Source organism: Spermophilus citellus, assembly GCF_964194105.1.
Source record: "Spermophilus citellus genome assembly, chromosome: 8".
NCBI lineage: Eukaryota > Metazoa > Chordata > Mammalia > Rodentia > Sciuridae > Spermophilus > Spermophilus citellus.
The window spans coordinates 41033262-41050054 of record NC_138189.1 but is presented as its reverse complement, the minus strand read 5'-3'; the positions used below and the strand labels follow the sequence as shown (position 1 = coordinate 41050054).

The window sequence follows — 16793 nt, the reverse complement described above, 5'->3', positions numbered from 1 at the left end:
ACATGTCATGTTCCTAATAGTACAGAAGGAAAGAAGGGATGAGAATAATAAAGCCTTTGGAGATACGTGAAGAGCTGCCAGCTAGGCTCATTCCCTAGTATTAATTACTATTAATAACAATATTCAGTGAGGACTCTGTTCTTTACAGGCATAATCTCATTTCACCTTCATACCAATACTCTGACTTAGTGCTGTTATTATTGTCTTTCTTTTATAGAGGAGGACACGGATGTTTAGAGAGGTTGAGCAACTTACCCAGTGTCACACAGCTAGTATGTGGCAGAAGCTCAAGCTTCTGTAATACCCAAATACCAAACTGAACTTCCTTTTTACTGTTTTTTACCATCTCTGACTCACACTTGCATTCCAGCCTTACTGGAATACCATTCAAATTTGGGCCTCAACAATATTCAAAATTATTACGTCACGCTTTATCAAGGTTGCTTATCTCTGATCTAAATTATAGAAGTTAAATCTGCACTGACCAGGGCTCTATTGCATTTAAACTCTTTGATTCCTGCCTCAGGTCCTTGCAGAATCCCGATGTCAAATTTCTAGTTACGCTCTGATGGCAGTTGGTCTCATCCTGTAGACTTCTCTGGTCATCTTCCTATCAAGGGTAGTTTGCTAGGACTGCTCAGTTGTCATTAGTGTAACTGTCCCTGTGAGCCATCTCTATTAAGATTTAAGCCTCAACGTGGTAAAAATGGATTTTAATCTTCTTAAATATGGGACAGAAGGAGGGGAGTCCGGGAGCCTTTTGTCATTCTAGAGCGTAGACACGCAATGAAGTCCGGTAGGACAGCTTCCATAGGCTCCAAGTGCAGATCTTACAGCTGGAGGAGATGATAAGGCCCAGTCCTTGCTGGACCAGGTACTATCAGTCCCATTACAAAGACGAGGTCACTGAGACTCAGGAGCTTTATGAAATGGTCATCGGGCTTGTGACAGATCTCCATCCTGTTACAGAGTGGGAGGAGGAACGGCAACTCCTTTCCTCACGGAATAGGACCCTGAGTGTTGTTTGGACTGAACTTCACGCCTGTCAGGCCCTTGTCCTCCTCAAAGAGAAGGACACATTCAATTCCTCTACAGAGCCGATTTTTAAAAGTGGCAAGGGAGCACTCCATCCCTTACACACATCAGTGTAGTCAGGATGGCGGTTGGTAAAATGTCATCAATACGAGTTCTAGATAGACAGGCAGTGCTCCGGAGGGGGGGCTGGCTTGTATCTAAGCCACTCCTGTGTCGCAGCATCTGAGACTCACTTCGAGCTCGGCCCTCCAGGCTGTGTTCCAAAGATGCTGATTTCTTCCGCTGTCTTGCTCCGGCAGACTGTAGGACAGATTTGATTCTTTGCTCATTCACACTGTGGGCTCTGAATATGCCATGCTTCTGCCCTCTTCCGACACGGCTTCACCCCCAGCCTGGCAGCTCCAGGCCAGTGATGTAAATGTACCAGCTGCTCCCCAAGAACCAGTCCGCATCCTGCAGGGGGGCTGGGCCCTCTGCCGGGCATCAGCCTGCCTGCTCTCTGCCTAAGCCCTCTTGCCAACCATGGTGGGTCCCTCCGATCTCCCATCATCTCATCTGAGAATCAGAGGACATAATCCTCTTACAGGCCCATGATTTATAGCATCGCTTAATCTAAAGGCTCTAAGTCAGATTCGTTATGATCTACTGATTGTGGGGAACATGAACAGGTTTGCTTAAAGGGGCTGGGCTGGCAGGGCCCTGCAGCTGTCAGAGGGAAGGTGGCAGGAAGAAAGCGGCACCCTGCTGGGAAGATGAAGGCGCTCCTGCTGCTGGTCTTGCCCTGGCTCAGTCCTGCCAACTACATTGACAATGTGGGCAACCTGCACTTCCTGTATTCAGAACTGTGAGTCCCCTCTCTTAGCCTGCCTGCTGCCTGCCTGTGTTTGTGTGTCGGGGTGTCGGGGGTGGGACCTGAGTCTGCTCCTGGCTGGTTTGTCCGTTTGGAGGAATTCATTCTCCATCCACTGGACTCGCTCGCGCACGATGCCCCTCCGGCAGCTTGGCCGCTCACTGTGATTTAACAAGGAAAACACCATCTTCCTGGGCGAGGTGCTTTCTCAGCACAGCATTTTTTTTTTTTTCTGCTTCTGTGCCAACGCGGCTTTTTACATAGTCGGCTTTTTCTCAATAGATGTGTGTTCTGCCCATAAATAGAACCCAAATAGCAGTTAAGAACAGAGCTGCCATGAATAGCTCTCCCTCCTCCATAGGGTATTTGTAATTGAGAACAGAAATAAGTAAAAAAATATACATTTGTTTTAGAGGTTGGGGACATGATCCCTTTATTGAGCCATGCATGGGTCTCCATACCTGAGAACAGGTATAATATCAGTAAAGGAAAAAAAAACCCTATGTATAAGATATGTAGGTAGGTAGGTAGATAGACAGATGATTGATAGACACACACATATCCATTTTATTTATATTTTTGATCATTTTTAAACACATGGGAAATATAGAATGATGCCATGAACACCCATATTCCCATCGTCTCAATTTAATGATGAATATTTAGCTCCATTTGCTTCATATATTTTATTTTTTTTGCTGAAAAAAAAAAGTGGTCTGGAGTAAATTATAACCATCATGACATTTCACCTTGAAATACTTCATTATACATCTCTAAATCAAAGACATTTTTCTACACAATTGATGTCCATTTTATGAGAGGAAATAGCTCATGTCCCCAATCTCTAAAATAAATATTTTTCTGGCTCCTTTTGTTAGTAAGCTTTGAAAGAGGATTGCAGACTGGTGTGAACAGTTTCAAGGGATCACGTAAAAAGTATTGCTGTGTGTACCTCGGTGTTTGGAGCATTTACAAAAATATATTCCTCCTTGTTAACCACGCAGGTAAAAATAGCAAGAATTGGTGTAAATGAGAGTCAGTGGGCAAATGAAAACAGGAACTCTAAACAGAGTTCATGGAACCCTGATTAGAAACACATGGTTTGTCATATTTAGATGGTGGTGCCACCCGTGACTAGGTGGTGACAGCCAGTGCCTCTTTTGTAATTAGCTAGACTAACCAATTTGTTTAGCACAGTAGCTGCTCAATAAATGCTTGATGAATAGAGCTAGGTCCCTGGAGACAGCTCATTTGTTTTGGGGACTCTACCTCTCAGCATTATCTGGTCCCCTTATTGGAAAACAATTCTAGTGCACCTTAGATAAGAACTCTCAAAGAGAAGGTGTCTGAAGCCCGAATCATGAGCACGTCTGGGGGAAATGATGCCACTGTGGAAGCTTTTCTAGAAATACATGCTAAATGGGTTACCTGGATAATGACAAGGCTCCTCCCTCTCTCCTGAAGGATGCTGAAGTATGGATCTCTGGAGTCCAGTACCAAAGCAGTCCTTCCCATTCCCATGCCCCTCCACCACCCTTGTTAGTTGCTGTGTTGGTTCCAAAGACTGCTGTAACAAATCACCACATGCTGGTTGTCTAGATATCTCTTTTTAAAATCCAAAAGCTTCAAGTCCAGATGTCAGCAGGCGCACACTTCCCATAAAAGCTGTAGGGGAATCTAACCCTGCAGCCCAGTTTCTGGTGGCTTCTGGTATTCCTTGGCTTCGGGCTGCCTAACTCTACTCTCCACCTCCGTCTGCACCTGGCCTTCTCTGTGCCCTTTCCAATTCTGTTTATGTCTCCTCCTCTTACAAAGATTTTCATGGTCAGGTTTAGGGCCTACAGGATGATGCTGTCTTGAGATCCTCAACTTAATTGCACCAAATAAGGTCGCATTCACAGTTCTGGTGGGCATATCCTTTTCCAGGAATTGGAGACTAGAGGCGAATTCAATCTTCTTCCGTTGCTACCTCAGGGCCTTTCCATTTAGTTACTTCCAGTTTCATAGCCTCATTGAAGGAAGAATTTATCTTGCCTTAACAATTTTCTTTTCTGAAAGTGCATGAATCAAAGGGAACTTTTCTGCTGAATAACTGAGTGAACACCCAGGTCTAAATTGTGACGTGACCAGGAAAGCATGATGCTAGGGAATTGTCCAGGACAGTACTCCCAGATTTATTTGACAGAACTTTCTTAGAAGTTTCCAATTGCTGAGGATGCTTGGTGACGGAATTCCATGAAGCCGCTGCCTGGTGCTGCTGTGATCATTGACAAATCAGTGAATCAATGACACATTTCATGTATAGTGGCTCTAAAGAATATTGGTGCTGTATCCACCCCCTCAGTGGGAGTTACAGTCGAATTGAAGAGGTGAAATGTATACACATAAGAAATGGAAACAATGAGCCAAGGCAGAAGGGATAAGCCTTTTCAAAGTAGAGTAGCTAGTCCATTGAGAAGAGGAGGTGGAGATCGTCCACCTCCAGTTCCTAGAGATCTTTGGGATTTGAACTGGAGCTAGATTAGGCAGAATTAGGAGTAAAAGAGAAAGCATTTCAGGCAGCGTAAACAACATTGGCAGAAAGGTTGAGCGTGGTTATAATTGTCACCAAAGCTTTGAAAAACAACTTCAAGCATAGGGCTGCGTGTCACTGAGTTGAGAGATTTTTCTCTTACCTACTATGGGCCACTGGGATCTTAAGGCAGGATAGCTCAGTGGATTTGCCAGGCTTCCTGCTCTTTTCATCTGAGCTTTGAGCCCTGACCTTGGGTGAAACTTGCCCTGTGTCCCCTGTGCTTACAGAGCCAGAGACCCCCCTTGCATTTTCCCTTCTAAGAAGACACTCTCAGCTTCATTCTGTGGGACCCAACTAGAAAACTGAAGCTAGGAGGAAATAGATTCAAATTTATCATGCAATCCAGGGTTCTTAAACTCAGATGCCTGCAGGAGGCAGGCAAAAAATATTTTAGAATGTGAATCATTCAGGTATAAGACAAAAGAGATGGTTAGGCCTTTGGTTGATGGATGGAGATATATATATATATATATATATATATATATATATATATATATATATATATATATATATATGCCAAAAGTCATTCAAATTCAATTTAAGATAATTTCAATTCAGCAGGTCACTTCTGCATGCTTGATTTGGCCTTGAGGCCCATAGTTTATGACCCTGAGCAGCTCCTTCAATAAACATGACCTTTGTCACCTGGTGCCTTGATCCAAAGGAGAGTAAGTTGACAGAAGCAGCCTAAACTAGAGTCTTTGGCATGGAGTCCCAGTCTGTCAAGTAAGGGTCAGGAGCCTGGGATGCTCCAGAGTTCGTACAGGGCATGCCATGCCATGGGAAAAAGGGCCAGCTCATTCACTCTTGAGGCCCTCATCCCCAGTCTCTGCCAGCTCTGATTCTGAATTTCCTAGATCCCAAAGAGAAAGCAGGAAATGAACCTCCTCGTATTTCTGGCCTACTTAGGGCCAGGCAGATGAAAACTTGCAGGTGAAGTCCTTAGAACAGTGTAGGTTAAGAGGAGCACTTCCATCAGAATTGGGGACTGAGTTTGTTTTTCAAATTCAGATTCTTGAACCTTAAACCCCACTAAAATTACAGTCTTTAGGGGTGGGGCCACCATGTTGCTCCTTGAACTCTTTAGGTGACTCATATGGGGCTCACCACTACCAGGCCAAAAGGGCTCCCCAGGTGATTCCTTGGCCCTAGATTTCAAGACTCCCTCCCTCCAGCTAAGATGCCAGCATCCTGACTTCCTGTTGAAAATTATTGCTCCTCTCAGTGTATCCTCCTTGCTGGGCATGGTCTTCCCACTCTACCTGGTGAGTTCTTAGGAGGGCTTGAGAGATTGTCACATGCCAAGTTCTGCACTCAATTAGTTAGGTTGAACTGAGTGACATGAATTTGCCTCACATCTTAGCCAATTTGTAGGCATTGCAAGCTGTGATAATGGAGACTCTGGTTTGGTTTCTATGGGAGGGAGAGTGGATCTTGCTCATCACAATCCAAGCTAGCCTCAGCTTAATGTCTCAGAATGCAGCTCTGTATTTGAGTAAGTAAGATTGTCATTTCCTTGGCCAGTGATCTCCTGTACTTTGAAATATTTAGTTTAGCAAACATCCTTGGGAAAAACACTGGCATTGGGAGGGGGAACAGTATGTGATACATTTTATGGTGCACCCAGAAAACCCATTTACAAAAAATATAATTTTTAAAATATTTCCTTCACCTTTCAAATTTCTAATTCTCATCACCCTTGAGAATACTTTTCACTGTCATTTCTGGTGGGCACTGTGACCTGCTCATGCCTAATGGGAAGTCTCTGAATGAGCTTTGAGTGGATACACAGTAAGCTGGGCCTTGCTTATCTACAGTACAGCTCAGCGTGATTGCTGGAGGATCACCAGTCTCGGAAACTAGCGCTACTGCTTAGCTGTGTGACTTGGGAAGCCAGGAAGTGCCGGCAATCTACCTAGCTTAGAGTCGGATAAATATTTTTGGTTTGTAAGTGGAATCACTATGAAGAGTATTCATGCCAGAATCTGGAGACAAAAAATTACACTTTATTCCCTGACCCCTGTTACATCACAGTTCCCAATGGGGATGGCTTCTTCCCACTGGAGTTTTATACTCAGAAAATGAAAATGAGTGATTCCAGTTCTGCTCGAATTATTCAGGGCGGTGCAAGGATGATGGCTCCAGGAGAAACCGCCAAGAGCAGCAGGAGTTGTGGGGGGTGCTCTGTGTGCATCCTTCCTGCAAACTGTGGTCAGCCTCAGGAGTCAGGACACGCAGCACTCATCAAGTGTCTTAGGGCCAAGGATTCCAACCACCCAGCACCTCTCTCTAGGAGGACTTTCTCAAACCAACCTGCAGAACACGCTTCTGGCAATTTGTACTGATTTCATGCAACAAGGACATTACTTTGGGGCTTACGGGTCAAAGAGAACCTTAAATCAAACCCAGCGGGGCATTCTGGGCCTTCAGGTGAGAAGATGGCTCACCTTTTATATGTCACTCTTTAGGCAATCTAGCTTCTCAGCTTTCCTTCTCTAGTTCAAGGCCTTATAGCAAAACTAGCCAGACTTGGATCAGGTGTCAGGTCACAAACTACATCCCCAGGGAAGCGCCTGTTCTGAACGCTTTATCCTAATGGAGAGCCACCCGGGCTTCTCTGTGTCCTTGCACTCTTCTGTGAACCAGGTCGAGGAGGACTAATGAGGGATGCAGTGGGATTACCTCAGCACCGTTTCCCCCCACTTTGTCTCACTGTGCTTTCAAAGTTCACACAAACCAGGGGAGCTTTGTGGATTTGCCGGTAAATGTTTTCCAAATTGACTCTCAAAGAATGTGTTCCTTTTCTGCCAAAATTGAATAGGGAAAAAAAATGCTACAGATCTCTGGATTTTTCTTGTCATGTTTGAGCACCTGAAGTCGAGTTTGGATCAGGGAAGAGGTAGAGTTTACAGAGGAAATGGGGTGAGGCTGAGAGACCATATTCCAGCAGGACTGAGGTCCAGTCTGGGGGGACAAAGCCAGGGCTCGTTTGGGTTCAGTGACTCTCAATGTCTTTGGAAGTATTTCGGTTCAGCACGTGTTTTAATGGGACATTTTCGCTCAACTTTTTAGACTTGTGTATTTTGAAGGAAATTGAAGCTGCATGTTCCTGATTATTTACACTGAACTCATCAAAATGCTGCTTTGTAATGACTCTTTGATGTCCAAAGAGCATTGTGATCCTGTTTCAAGGTCTTTTTTTTTTTTCCCCTCCTTCAGAGTTAACAGTTCCTTTTCACTGGCAGGGAGGCAATTCCAGTTCCAAACTCTTCACTTTCTGGTCTAAAATGCTCTCCCTTGGAAAACTCCTATGCCATCAAAACTCAGAAGTTTGACTCCCTGTCTCCTGTGTGTGGCCAATGGTTTCCTGTCTAGTCCGGTGACTGTGTCAGGTGAAGGGGCAAGGTTGGAGTTTCTTTAAAAGTCTCATCAATTCATGTTTGATTGATTGATTTTCTTCTTTATTTTAACTTGTTATAATGGAAAATTCCAAACAATACAAAAATAGAAGCATAATGAATACCCATGTATTTTACAACCATCTCTACACTTACCACTTTCCAGCCAATCTTATTTCATCCATGTCCCTTTGAATTGTTTTTGAAGCCAGACTCATCCTATCATTTTTTTGCAAAAATTTTGCAAATTTTTTTCCAAAAATTTGCAAAAATTCCAGCATTTAATCTCTGAAGGATAGATTCTTAAGAAGTGTGATTACAATGCTAATCTCAAGCCCAGAACAAGTAATTTGAGTACCTAAATATCAAATAACCAGTCAGTTCAAAAGTTCCCTATAGTCTCATAATTTTTCTTACTACGCTTTGTTTGAATCGTGTGCCAAATACGATCTTGCAAACGGTTGGCATAGCTCTGAGTCTCTTTCCCCCTCTTCCTCTCTCTTCTGTATGCCGCTGACACGGACAAGATCTGGAGTTAGATTTTTGAGGAATCCAGCTTTGGAAAACTGCAAATACTAGACTAGAAACTGAAAGAGAAGAATAGAACAATGATTTTAATTTAACATCCAAGTTGAGGGAATGATTAAGAGAGAGAGATGAAAACATTGAATACTAAAGCCTTTGTGAATTTAACTGCAGTTTTACCTGAAGTGAGTGTTTTTGATGACTTTGTCCCCAGGAGCTTTCGGGGGAGGACTTAAAGACACTGGAGAAGTGTCTTCTCCCTAGAGTGATTCATCTCCCCAAATTTTGATCATAAACCTATATCAATAAAGCTACCTCTTTGTATGCCTGTCATATGTATATTTATGTATTTGTATGTAGTTATATATAGTTACCCATACATATACATATTTCATATGTATTGTATATATATAGTCAGTCTTGATTTATATATGTCATATACGTATGTATAGTTTATATTTTGTCATATGTATAGTTATCTATAAACTACACACATGTCCTATCCATTATAGGACATGCATTAAAGTGTTTTTAAAGGCTGAGAAAAAGCTGTTAGCATTCTAGTGAAGTCTCCCCCGGTTCCTGACACTTTGGAGACTGCCGCTTGAGAAACAAGCCCTCTGAACTCTTGGCATAGGAACACAAGGGTTTCCATGTTAACAGAGGACATTCTTACTGTCAGTCTGCGGAGTTGGTCTTGGAAGGAATGGGGCAGGAAATGGCCCACTTTTACAGGCCAAGTAACACTTGCGGGCCAAAGGAACAGACATCCTTTTCTCTTAGTCATATTCCCTTTTCAGGAGAGAAAAAGGGGAATATCCTTATTTTATGTGCCCGCCTGTCCCTCTCTGCCCGTCTGCTTTCTCCACAGCTACCCCACTCTCCACCACCCCTGATGGCACAGGAGTGGGCTGAGGAGGAGCCAGGTTTGCCAAACCTGAAATATTGGATCATTTAAAAGCTTCATTTAAAGAAGATTCCATAAGGGTAGTTCCCCTCGCTGCTTCTGGGTGGGGCCCACACATGCCAGGAGCCTGGACCCATGACCATCAGTCTTGAAGTCATCCTGCTTCCTGCCAGAGCTCTCAGGTCTCACTCCCCTTGTGTCCTTCTTGTACAGACCCTACAGAAGCAGCGCTGCAGTCCCGGTGCCCTTCAAAGCCCACTTCTCCTATTCGACTCTTGCCTGGTCAGAGCAGAACAGTCCTTCCTGAGGCGCTGTGTGTCCTTCCCCACCCGCTTCCTTCATTAGCAGCTCGGCCCACAGCAGTAAGAGAGGAAGGGGCCAGGCCCCTGAGACAGCAAGTGAGTCCACTGGTCATCCGAACAACCGTGATCAAGTGACCCTCCACCGCAGGGATGGAGGTGAGATGACCTTGTGAATGAGTGACCAGGCACACACTGGAGGCAGACACACCCAGATCCCTCATACAGTCTCTGCCAGCCGGGCAACCTGGGACAAATTACTTAGCCTCTGAATTTTTCTTGCCCTAAAATGGGAGTAACGACACCTACCTCACAGGTTGTCATGAGTATTTAATAAAATTATCTGAAGTTTATTACAATGTTGAGCACACAGGAAACCCTTAAATTGTGAGTTTTATTAGTAATGGTCGGTAGTTACTAGAAAGTATGTCATTAGTCCTAAGACAAACTTTAATACCTCTGAAAGGAGGCTGAATACAAAGAAAATTGATCGTGTTTTTCTTTTTTATCTTGATGACATATAAAATAATGGTACAGTTGATAATAGATGAAGTCTTGGACTTGATGAAATTTGGTGATAACTTCATCCACAGTGAGCCTGGGTGGACAGAAATCAGAGGAATTGCTGAAACCACAGAGTCCCTTCTTCCCTCTCTCACTGAAGAGGCAGGCAAGTTATCTGAGCTGAGAAAGGGGTGTTAGGTGAAGTCTGGCCTCTTACCAGAGCCATTTGGCAACAAACAAGGTCCACACCTGCTCAGCAGATTCCTAGGAGCCTTGACCACACCTGCCCCTGACTCTTACCTCTGCCAGCCCTCCTCCCCAGGAGTCATTCCTTAGCTATTCAGCTCATTTCTAGTTACCCTCACATTGTGGCTCCTACTTCCTCCTTCCTGTCCAGCTTCCCCCTTCCTCCACTTGAAGAAGAAGTCTCAGCCCAGTGTGTCATTTGGCAGGTGGAGTCTAGTCCAGAACCATAGCTATTTAGAGTTTCAGGAGACCTTGGAGGTGATCTAGACCAAACTTCCTATTTTATAGGTGAAAAAACTGAGGTACAGTAGTGTACTCAAATGACTCAGCCCCATCAGTATTAGGCTACGTGACCTTGAACAAGTCATGATGTTTTATTGGAAACAATGTTAATGCATTCGTTATTGTATGAAATGTGACCTCGGGAAGCAATAAAACTGGAGCTAGTTGTTAAAATTTTCAACTAACAGCTTTAGGCAAAGCAATGCCATAGATGTGAGACAGTGAGACATGTGACCATGCATGTCACCCATTAGGAGCTGAGTGTCCCCTAAAGGAACCTCCTGGGAATGCTCAGAGAATGGTGTCATGGCACTTCTTTGGCCAGTTTTGTACAAATGCAACCTGGGGCCATTTGACCATAATAAAGCTTTTACATTTGCATGTAGCATTCCAAGGTTTTGATGGGATCCTAAGGGTTTCATATACAAAGGACTGCAGCAAAGGGGGAGGGCAGAGTCCTGTCATAAAGCAGCTTTTGTTTGTAATCATTAAAAATGCGGCCTCCAAAGTCACTTAAACCTGAGTTCAGATCCTGGCTGATGGCTGACCAGCTGTGTAACCCTGTTTATATGAATGACAGCCTCAGCTGCACCTCAAGTTTCTCATTCTTAAATCAGAGCTCTTAATGACAGTACCTACTTCGTGGGGGTCAGAACTAGATGTAATACTCATGGACCACTTAGTAGACTCCAGGAGCATTGTAAGCGTCCTATAAACATTAGCCATGGTGATGATAAATAAATTCACAGCTAAAGCAGTGAATTCCCATCTTATTGATGAGAAAAACTTAGATTCAGAGAATTGAAGGAAGCTCCCCTAAGTGACCTAGCCAACCTCGAAGGCAGGCACCCTGACAGCAGGACCAGGGCCCCCACACACACACTGCACCACACTTTGTTGCCATGGTGACAGATGGCTTCACTGGGGTGTGTGTTGCTCCAGACCTGTAATTTACTAGGGGCGGGTGAGTTATCGGAGCTGAGAAAGACGGATTGTGACCCAGACAAGTAATTGCTTTATAGATTAGAATAGTAGATAATTTAGTAGAATGTTTAGATTGTTTCTTTGACCAGTTAAAGTTATGCTGAAGACGGAGCTTTTTTTCGCTTGTACAGTTATCTTCCCACTGAAGTAGCCTAAGAGAGCAGACTACAAGAAGTCCCAAAGACATTTTTTAAAAAGTGATCAGCCAAAAACATTTTGGGTTTCATGACTAATTGCTGATAGATTTAAAGAGGTTCAAAGGCTTCCTACTGTGTGTGCATCTGAAATAATTCTTCTAAGATACCACTGCTGTTTTGTTAGAAAATTAATCCAGTCACCATCAGAAGTACAGAAGTCTCTCCTCCCCTTGTTAGAATCCCTGATGGGACTGAGGTGTCATTGGGGACATGCAGTATGATCACGGCATGAACTTGAGCCAGTGGCTCTGCCACTCACTGGGTACATATCTTCGGGCAATCACCACCACTTCTGAATCATGACGATCCTCATAGCAGCCCCGTGGATGTCCCTCGATAACTTAAGTGAACTTAAGGTCGCACGAGAACTTATCATGCACATGCAGCCCCAGTGGGTGCCTGGCTGGTGGCAATAGTTCTGCCAGCTATTTGTGTTTCCGGCTTGCTATTGTACAAGCCAGCTTCCTTTCTTCACTCCCTGTGCACTTTCCTCTTTGGAAAAGACACCCATGAGATATCCGGCAGTAGACTGGTGTCTACTTACTGGATGGGCTTCCCTGAGGTGCCCACCTTCTGGTTACTGCTCAGGACAGCAGCTCAACTCATCAGGGAATTAGGATCCTTTAAACATCATAGAAGAATTATGAGACCCCTGAGAAGTGCTAATTCTCCACGAAGAGAACTGCAAATGCTTATAATCTGCTTCAGAGGTTTTGGAAGCCCAGTGGTTACTAGACAGGAGTGGTGTCTGGGGTTCAAAAATATGACCAGGGAGTGAAGGAGACTAAGAAACCCAGTGTTCTCTAGACTCTGGTTTGTTTCTTCAGTTACAAAATAACCAGAAATAGGGTCAATTTGATTTTTTAAAAACATCCCATTCAATTGCTTGGTGTCATTTAAAGAAGCATCAGGGTGATTGATTTATGACTCTTCAGCTGGTTTGTTTGGACATAAGTCTCCCTCTCTCCTTTTCTTTCTGGAGTGCAGGGTTCAACTGAGGCATGGGACCTCCATAGAATCTGGTGATTTGATTCTCCTTCAAGTTCTTTGACATTGGTTTGATTTAGCAAAGGCAGGGAATTTCTGTGAATCAAAAGGCGTTTTACACTTTGTGTAAAACATAAACAGGTTTGCTTGTCCATTGGAAGCAAGTTAATGTTTTGAAAAAAAAAAAAAAGAAAAAATTCAGGGGCTGTGTGCAGCCTGCTTCAGGCAACCAGAGCGCCCACAATGAGCATCCCAGCCTCTGTGGAGAGTGAGCCGCTCCCTTGGCAAGCCCCCATCGGGGCCCAAGGTTGTAAGCAGGCCTCAGCCAACATCTTCCAGGATGCTGACCTGCTGCAGATCCAGGGCCTGTTTCAGCGCAGTGGGGACCAACAGGCCAAAGAGTGGCCCAAAATCATTTGGGAGTCTACCGGGGACCACCGAGTGGTAGAGGCCCTAAGGAGGCTGCACAAGAAGAGACCCCCAAGGCAGAAACCCCTGGCTCACTCACTCCACCACTGCAGCTGGCTCAGAATCCAGAGCCCTGCTCTCCACTGGCCAATGCACAGAGCAGTGCCCCCGAGACAGCCTTCAGCGAGCAGCACAAGAACTCCAGGAGGACAAGTGCCAGGATCCATCAGAACTGGAGGAAGCCAAGCCCCACAGGCTACCTTCACCAGATCAGACACTGATCCCAGGAAAGGGCTGGGAATGGCAAGATCTTCCCCAGGAATCCTGGGAACTTTGCCAAAGGCCTGGGAGGTGAAGACAGAAGACGGGCACAGATAAATGAAAGAAAGAGGCCACTGGCACGGGCCTGCTCAACTCAGAACAGGACTGGAGGCTTCCCCTGGGCTCTACACCACGTGATACCCATTCTTACCAGAGTGAGAAGACACACACTGTTCCTGCCTCAGCCCTTGTTGATCTAACACTTTACCTGGCCTGCATGATATTCTCCTGGGAATCAAACAACAGGCACTCAGATGCAGCACCTCACCACGTCTGCCCTAGTCTGCTGGCTACTACTGTCACCCATAGGCCAGCAGCCTGTCAGGCCAGCATGAGGAAACGGTGGTTTAAACGGCAAATAAAAACACTTGCATCCAAAAAAAAAAAAAAAAAAATCAGCAAGATGTTTTCCACCTCTTGGAAAGTCTTCAATGTTTTGTTTTCTAAACCAGGTAACCTCCTGGTAGTTGAACAAAGAGTTTAAACTTAGGTAGTAAAGAAAAAAAAAATGAACAAAGAGAAAGAAAAAGCAAGGCAAGCACACTCCTTCATCAACAACAAAAACACTCATTCCTGGGAAAAGTATAACAGTAGTAAATATTTATCAAATGCTTGTGAAATATCAGGATATTGGGCATATTCTGGGCTCTGGGGCTTACCGAAAACCTATAGTGCATCAGATGGAAATAAAGGGCTTGAAATAAAGTAGCCAGGGTAAAGGATGCTGTTTTACATAGGAAGGCCTGGTGAGAAAGTGGCATTAGGGCAGGTGCCAGATGGAAGATGGGAGGCACCCGTGGAGGCCTCTGATGTCAAGACAAGCCAATGCAGCAGGGAAGTCAGGACACTCTGCGGCCTAGGTCCACATCTGTAGGGTGACAATAAGAACTTCCAACCACAGGATGTCTGTGAGCATCAGACATGTAGAAGGGTCTTGCTCTTGAATGCTAGTTTTTGCTATTTCCACTTGCTTTCACCTCTTCTGGATTATTCCAGAAGCAGGGGAGAGGCATGCAGATTTAAATGGAGCAGAAGATGCCCGTGGCCTACCTCCCTGCCTCCCTGGCATCCCTGCTCAGTATGAATTCATGCTGCATTTTCTCACCTCTAAATTGTGCTGCTTTCTAAATTTCTCCAGTCGGTTCCTATCTGTGTTTTCAGTATTATGCTGTCTAATTGTAGATGTGTCTGTGTCTAATCCAGTTTATTTATTTTACCTCCCCTCCTGTCTTCTGGGGTATTCCCCACCTGAGTGTCATCCATAAATTTTGTGACACTTACTCCCAGGTCATCAGTCGGGGTGTTGAGATAGATGAGGTGGTGGATTGTTGTGACAGCCTCTGAAGTGCCTTCCCATGTCTGGGCTTCATACCACCTTGGTTCGTGATTTCTGTCCATTTCAGCAGTCCCCCTTCCTTCTGTATCTTTGCTCTAATAGTAAAAATAAAATCTTGCCCAAGCCACTGCATGAGGGGGTTCACCCCACCCCCACCCCCACCCCCAATCCTTTTATATTCTGAATTACATCAAGAACAGTATTATGGTCTTCAAGATAATCCCAGGAACTTGTCTTGGTAATTTAAATGCAAATTGTCCTCAGTTCATTCAATCTTGGCTTTCTGAACATTTAAAATTTTACTTCCCTACAATTCTAAAGTTTTTTAAACCAACGATTACTTATATTACCTAATAATTTTTCACTCTTTGTTTTCCTTCTGCATACTATCACATGTTGTTGGTCTTTTCCCAATTTTCGGACGTCCCCCTGAGTGCGAAGTAATTTTTCAGAGATAATTATTCATTTTTACTACACCATTGTTCAGTAAGCATATTAGTCAAATTCTCTTATTCCCCGGGGCTGTGTGTCCAGCTGACTAATGTGTGCTCGTGTTTGCCAAATATTCCTTTACTTATTGTTTTTGTTGTTGTCCAAACTTATCTGCGTGAGTTTATAATTCTCCAGATTTCACTTCTTTGTACCTCTGAAAGAGTTCTAGCATTTGGGGGTTTTAATTCCCGCATTTGCCTGCCTCTTTTACTTGTAGATCTGCATTCTATCAAGCGGTCTGGCCTATTTTTTAATGACTCAGGATGAGCTTATGGATTTTAAAGCAATTGCTAATGTGTTAAGATGTTTTGTTTCAACACATGTGTTTTTCTCTGCTGAGCTTAATTGATGCAGCCCATTGTCTTGGCCTCTGATTGTTCCTGCCTCCAGTGTTCGGAACTGTTCCTTGATCCTAAGGGTTTCTGACACATGACTTAATAGCTACCTACTTTTTCTACTTGATATAAATAGTTAGAAACTAGAATGAAAAAAAACATGTACTATAAATTTCTTTAAAAAAAAAAACAAAGAGCAATGGAATGTGCTGATCAGATCAGCTTTGTAGAAACTGTCAAGTGTCTCAAAGCCTAGAACTTTCCACGAGGTGAACAGCTTGGCACTGATTATTCACCTTTCCTCAGAGAAATGGTTTTACTCAACCCAGCCTCTTTTTCAACACGACCTTGCCAAGTCCACATTATTTTAGAGAGCATTTTTGCAGAAGTTTATTCAGTTGCTAATGGTATCCTAACTGGGTTGAGACCTCCACCCACTCACTGGAGAATCCTGAAATCACAGAATGAATTCCTGCCATTTATTTTTAGAATCTAATCCAATGCCCTTATTTTACTAAAAACAAATGTTTGACCCCAGTACGTGAGGACATCTAAACCTGTCGCCACTCTGTGTTGATGACTACTCCAGTAGAAGGCTCTGTCTCTGATGCAATAACTCTTATTCTTAACAAGAGTTTTTACAAGGTGGAGTGACACTTGGCTTGGGTTTGCTGTTGACGTGTGCTCAAGTGGTCTCATTGACATCTGTTAGCAGGAACAAGGTTATTGTTATGCCATTTTGCTTTATTCAAATAGCATTAGAGTTTGTATCGTTAGTAGCTAGAGCAAAAACAATTGGAACAACGCAAAATATTAAATTTCTGCTTCTAAATGTGTGGCCAAATCAGCTTTTGCCAAGGATGCCTAGGCATGAACAGCTGAAATGAAATACTTGGTGGCTGATTTCAAAGATAGAGCAGCCTTGCTCTGGGGAACACTCCCACCCTCACCCGCAGTAGCTCACAGAAAGCCACTGTCCCTGTTCTCTGAATGCACACTTGGGAAATAGGCAGTAAGCAATGTCTTAGATGGTGTGGGTTTTAGATAACAATAGTCCTGGTGTTGAGACTTCAGTGTAGATCCACTTTTAAAGAGGTTGGCACGGGGGTAAA

General features: G+C 44.0%; 1 protein-coding gene and 1 pseudogene across 8 annotated transcripts in view; both read left to right on the top strand.

Annotated features, from left to right (window-relative positions):
* LNX1 (ligand of numb-protein X 1) overlaps positions 1 to 16793 on the top strand; it is a 188639-nt gene that overhangs the window by 93456 nt on the left and 78390 nt on the right. The window lies entirely within an intron of this gene.
* Positions 13033 to 13478, top strand: LOC308654208 (arginine vasopressin-induced protein 1-like; annotated as a pseudogene). Its single transcript has one exon. The product of its transcript is annotated as an arginine vasopressin-induced protein 1-like (transcript).